This window comes from Triticum urartu, unplaced genomic scaffold, assembly GCF_056163025.1.
Source record: "Triticum urartu cultivar PI428250 unplaced genomic scaffold, HENAU_Tu73 scaffold894, whole genome shotgun sequence".
Taxonomy (NCBI): Eukaryota; Viridiplantae; Streptophyta; class Magnoliopsida; order Poales; family Poaceae; genus Triticum; species Triticum urartu.
Window position 1 is genome coordinate 3,166 of NW_028261087.1, and position 6,511 is coordinate 9,676.

The 6,511-nt window shown below is 43.1% G+C and overlaps 1 non-coding gene across 1 annotated transcript; it reads left to right on the forward strand.

The window, feature by feature from the left end:
- The first annotated feature begins 5,340 nt into the window (after positions 1–5,340).
- TRNAK-UUU (transfer RNA lysine (anticodon UUU)) lies at positions 5,341–5,413 on the forward strand. The gene has a single exon. It is a non-coding gene; the product is annotated as a tRNA-Lys (tRNA).
- The last annotated feature ends 1,098 nt before the right edge of the window (positions 5,414–6,511 follow it).

Here is a 6,511-nt window from a genome sequence, read left to right on the forward strand (position 1 = left end):
TACCGAAGGGAAGGAAGAAAAACCAAGTGAAAGAAAGAGATCGCAATGGTCTAAGATATAGTCAGTGAACAATAACTCAGATCTGATGTCGGATCGAAACAAAAATGCAAAAAGACAACACAAACGTAAAAGATCGAACTCTAATTTAGTTACTGAGTGAGATGTTTTGCTACCTACAAAAGGTTGGTTCTTCCCCTACAACCCCTACCCCTCCAAGGCAGTACTCTTCATCGGCAAATCCGAATGTCTCGATCCGAGTTGAGACCCACCTACAGAAATTGATCCATCAACGGCTTTTTCTATAGTGGCAGGAAGTCTCCAACTCTTCGATATGCGCTAGCTAGGTAATCCCTTTACTTAATCTGATATGGGATCTCTTGCTACCAGAAAGGAACTGAACTGGCTTGCCCGGAAAGAATGGATTGCGACCCTTGGAGAGCTAATGGTACTGGACTGATAGCGCACTGATTGAACCGACCCCGGACGTACCACTGGGGAACCTGTGGCTGGAGAGAATCTCTCGCGATGGAGAAATGTCAAATGGGAAGCTCTATGGAGGCACACATCGTGTCGTTCGTCATCGAAATGGGACTGACTCGCTCGGGAACAGGCACAGGATTGAGGAACTTTCTGGCGTAACACACCCGTAATGGGGCAATCTGACTAGCTGGTCAAAACCCTTTCCGCAGTGTTTAAGTGGTGCTGGAAGGAATCAAGAGGGGAGGAGGAAAGCTGTACCAGGTGGAAGGAGAAGAGCTGATTGCTACTAAATCAGAACAAGCTTAGTTCTGCATGATGGCTCAATGGTGCATGGTCAACTCAGTAAACCTAACATCTCTGATCTCTGATCCAATTTCAACCCTACTGAACTCTTAAGAGTAGGTGTTTCAAGAACCTAAGTCCTTACAAAAAAAAAGAATCCATGATCACTATATACCCCCGAAGGTACTGAGCCCAAACATCTGAAGCCATACGGATACTCACATCTGCAAAAGGCTGAGATTGAGAATTGAGGAATTGCTGAAGAATTCACTGATACAATCCTCTACTAGCCCCTTTGCTTCACCTGTGCTGTTAGTGAAGAAGAAGGATGGGACATGGAGGATGTGCATTGAAACCAGGCAGCTGAATGCCAGTACAGTAAAGAAGAAATACCCAATTCCGGCACATAGATGCCCTATTGGATGAGTGGTGCTAAATATTACAGCAAGATTGACTTAAGATCTGGCTATCATCAGATCAGGATGAGAGAGGAAGACAAGCCAAAACTTCATTCAGAACCCTGTAACTATGAATTCAATGTGATGCGGGCTTACAAATGCTCCTGCAACGTTTCAAGCACTCATGAATGATGTGTTCAAGCCCAGAAGATTTGTGTTGGTTTGATGATATACTTCTTGACAGTAAAACACTGAAGGAGCATCAACAGCACTTGCAGCTAACACTTTTTCTGCGGAATCAGCTACATGCTAAGATGAGCAAGTGTGAGTTTTGACTTTCAAAGGCGGAATATTAGGGGTAAAATGGAAAATAAGGTGGCAGATGCATTTAATAGGAGAAAGGCCGGAACATCTGTCCAGCTGGTCCAAGGTGTGCAAACCGCTTTGTGAAGGCCGACTGAGAATGAGGGACCTAGTAGTGTATTTCGAAGCCTTCTAGGCAAAGCTGCTTTGGCGTGCACTGAAAGGGCGTCTTCCTTTCCTATATTATACCAGAGGTGAGTGCATAATCTGGTGTAGAACGGAGGGGATATCCTAAGTTGATGTGCACAAGTGCTTCCTCTGATTGAAGTCGATTGCCTCAACCAATTTATTAGTACATCAACACAAGAAGTGGCGAATTGGGGATGGTACTACCTCAGTGAAACTGTGGGAAGATGGGTAGGTGGGGCCTCTCAACCAAGACATCGCGGTTGGCGAGTGGGGACTCTACTGAATTCTAGCATGGGTGTGGTAGATTACTGACGTGAAGCCGGACCTCTATGAGTGCTCTACATGGCCGGATCAAAGCTATTCTAAAAACTAGATCCATTGGAGTGGGAAGTACTCAAGATGTAGAAGAGGACTCAAGCAGGTTTGGTCCTCTTTCTCTGATGTGTTCTTAGAACCCACTAACCCTCCCTCCTAAAAGACCATGTGACCATCGGATTCACCTCACGATAGTCAACCAGTGAATCAAAGGCCTTATAGGTATTCACACCACCGGATGAAATTGAAGCCATAATCAAGGAGTTACTCTAGAATGGTACTCTACAACCTAGTTCATGCCTCACCGGCTCTTCTTTACAAGAAGAAAGAAGGTTCGTGGCGCCTATGGATTATAGGCAACTCAATGCGCAAACCGTAAAAAAGAAATACCCGATACCGGTCATTGATGATCTTCTGGATGAGCTACACGGTTATACTGTGTACTCAACAATCGTTTTATCTATTCCCACATCGATTCACCAATCCTGGAACTCGTTATGGATAGAAGGTCCGTAGAAGTGAAAGTAGGACGACGGGAGAAAAGAGTAAGGAGTACCGGAAAAAGAAGATTTTGGACTTTCTGCCCACGAAGAAATAGTAGCATTTGAAACTGGAAAGATTTACTTTGGATAGTAAATCCCCAAGGAAGGGCTATAATCCAAACAAAGGAGGAGCTAGCGGACAGTTCGAATTTCAACGATTAGGGAGGGGAATGAAACACTTGTCTTTCACAATCAATTCTTTCTTTTTTTTATGTTTAGGACACGCGAAGCGAGAGCGAAACTCGCTATGAGGAGAAGACTCGGCAAGAGAGGTTTGAACAAGAGGAACTGCCGTCTAGTTGAGTTTGATCATTCTCTCTTTCTATCTCTCTTTCTTTCAAGAGCTGAATAAGGGCATATCCGCAAAGGAGAGAGAAATCGGACTTTCTTCTTTACCCCCCCTCATTATTCAAGACGTGAATATAAAGTGTATTGTACTCCCTTGGATCTTTTCCGGGATCTTTACTCGTCGTTGATCAAGGAAGCTAGAAGGAAGATGGGTGGTAGGGTGAATGGACATTCGTATCCTCTCCGACTCGTCGGTTAGGAGAGTAGCGACCAAAAAGAAATCATTATACAGGATAACTGCTGTAGAGATAAAATGTAGGAAGGAGAAAGTTGGTTTCAATGAGTCATGTGAATTGTAGAAGAAATAGGTAAACAAGGCGGGTTAATATATATACGTTGAAAAGCAAGGGGATAAATTGAACGAAATGAAGAGCAATCCAGAATCCTATTTTGTATACTATAAGAAAAAGGCACTGAAAACTTGGAAACGGAAGATGTTGTAACTGATATGGGTAGTCACACATTAGGCAAAATGGTGTAGTGGTTGGGCCAGGTAGCTTCTTCTTTTGAACAGCATTTCATTCTGTTTTGGATGCTTTCTACTATGTTTCAAGTGATCAAAGAAGAGTTTATTTCCCACTACTCATATCACATCTTATGTGTTGATGCAAGCTGACTAAATCAATAAGATGGTATTCGTATTTGATTAGACAAGATGGTATTCTTCTTTATTCCGGAGCACAACAATCCGGATCTCTATCTTATAGCTTATCCTTCCTATTCTGTATGTATTACGGTCATGTCAAGTCAATGGTCTGTCTGCCCTGCAACCGGTCTTGAATGGCTTCAGTGAATTGTTTGCTGAGCCTACAGAGTGACCTCCTAGGAGGACAATAGACCACAAAATACCCTTACTACCAGGCACTAAACCTGTCAATCATTAGAGAAGGGACAGAGTTCAAGATAAGACTATCTTGCCTGTTTGGTAGAGAGAGTACCGGGTATTCCGATGGTTAAAGATTCAAGTCTTAGTGGCAAAGGGGGACAGCTTTGGCCTGCAACCGTTTCCACTTTACGGCCCACAGCTTGTGTTCTTCGGTATTAATTCGGTTTCTGTTTGTTTGGCTTGTCTCGTGCACCACCTGAATTGAATCATAGTAATGGGACTTTGGTAATCCAGTGATGAAGTCAATGCTGATAATGGACCATGCTTCATCAGGAATGGGTAGAGGATCGAAGAGGCCAGGGAGTTTTTAATGTTCTACCTTAGCTTGCTGACAGATTTGACACTTGTTGACAAAAGATTCCACTGATTGAAAGATTCCTGTCCAAGCAAATAGTGCCTTGATGCGGTGATAAGTAGCAGTAATGCCAGAGTGGGCACCAATACCACTGGCATGAAGTGCTTGCAAGATGTTTTTTTTCATTTAGAAGTTTGCACCAACCCATACTCTTCCTCTATATCGAATGACCCCATTATGCAATGAATATTTGCTATTCTTGTGAGTGCTCAGGACTGCCAATTCAGATAGTAAATTCTGGGTGAATGTGTCTTTGCTGTACCCTGCAACAATATCAGTGAGCCATTGTGGTTGACAGGAAGTAATGGCATTGAGTTCATCTGGCTCATGTAATCTAGATAGTGGTGCATCAGCTGCCCTATTCTCTGAGCCTTTTATTGGATGGTATATTGTAATCCCATGAGCTTGAGGAAAGGAAAGCTTTGTGCTGCATTGGTGTTTTAAGTCTTTGAGCAGTCAAATGAGCTAAGCTCCTGTGAATGAAACGCCTGTCCTGCTAAGCCCAAACTCTAATGTGCTTGACTTGGAAGTAGGCCACTCTTTCACTGTGAGGATCTTCTTTTAGTCTGTAGCCACCCTTGCCCACTAATGACATGACCCAGGTATTCTATCTGTGGTTGAGCAAATGAACATTTATTCAACTTCACATATAGTTGATTCTGCTTCAGAAGGTCAAATACTTGCTGCAAATGGGTGACATGATCTTGCAAGGATTTGCTGTAGATTAAGATGTCATCAACAAAAACAAGTACACAAACCCTAGTCAGCTCAGCCAGAATTGTGTTCATAGCACTCTGGAGGGTGGGTGGTGCATTTGTGAGCCCAAATAGCCTAAAATTCATAGTGACGTGGGTCTTGAATGCCGTTTTGTATTCGTCTGCTTCATGTAATCTTATCTGATGGTAACCAACTCTCAGATCCAGCTTAGTAAACCAAACAGCACAAGATAACTCATCCAACAATTCTTCAACTACAGGCATTGGGTATTTTATTAGACGAATCCATCTTATTTCCTTATTTCTCTGTTTTGGTAGCAGGAGAAGTAGTTTGTTCAGCCCGGACTTCAAAGTAGTCTCCCCCGTTGACCTTCTTTTTTAGATAGAATCCTCAATGAGTGGAAAGGACTCCCAAACTTGCTCCACAGTACTATACCATACAGAGCCGCGCCCTTGTGATATGATAAGAAGAAAAGGGGCCAGGCCGCCCTCTTTTCTTTTCCGCACCAAGCCTTCTTGTAAAATCGGGTGTATAGCTCAGTTGGTAGAGCATTGGGCTTTTAACCTAATGGTCGCAGGTTCAAGTCCTGCTATACCCAAAACAAAAAAAACCACTCTTGTATTCGTAAGGATGCATAGTAGCCTTCAAAGAGCACTCTTTGGCCTTGAGAAAAGCCCCTTTCTCATCAACATCTCGACTTCGCTCGTTGTTTGAGGTAAGTATAAAGGAGATCAGACTGGCTCGGTCATTGATAGGCCGCCTTCTCCTTATTCATTGGATAGGGCGCGGGGGAAAGTCAAGTCAAGCACTAGTTAGTTGGGGTGGGACGCACCAAAGCAGCGTTCGTTGCACTAGCGCCTTATCTTTTGAAGCTAAACAGAGGCTCGAAAGACGGAGTACGTCCGAAGTCGTTGGCTGCCTTTTTGTAGTGCGCAAGTCAGAGTGAACTTCTTCTTCTGTTCTGCGAATCTACTAACGAGAACTGCCGTACAGTCCTATCTTTTTTTAAGAAAGATCGTAGATGAACGTTTCGTTTCGTTACCTAAGTAGTTGAGCAATTCATTCCAAGGTAAACAAAGAGGTATTTCCTTTTCTCGTTCAGTCCTTCTCTCCTTCCATCCCAGTAGGCCTATTCATGCTTTTTTGCTATCCATCTTGATCAAATAGAAGAAGGGGAAATTCAGACTAGGCAAAACACCTCAAAAAGTGAAAAAAAGATAAAACAACTTTCTTATTGTCAAGTAGTAAACCATAGTTCTCATCCTAGGAAACCATATCGATCATCGGTTCAGAGCTCCCAACTACGAAGCTCTTTTCTAGAGCGAGTCAACAATTCGTGGATCCATGGTTTGGATGAAGCTATGTACCCGGGTAGAGATGATTTGTCTCAAAGATGTTCCGCTCATCCAAGAATCTGAAACTTCATCTACATAAACTCATAAATAGCCCTTTCCTTTCTTTTCTTGACTTAAAAAGGTAATCAATCCTTTCTTTTCATCTTTTATCAAGTCTTCCTCTTCCTGATTGAGTCAATCAGGGATAGAAATTCGGATCAACTATGAGGAGTAGGGCTGCTGGGCAAGTGAATGAACTCTGTCCTAGGCATTTCCAATAAGTTCAGTGAAGTGAGGGCGAAGCCTTTTTTGAGAGGGAAAATACACTCCCAATGATATTCCATAATGGAAGGAATGAGTGG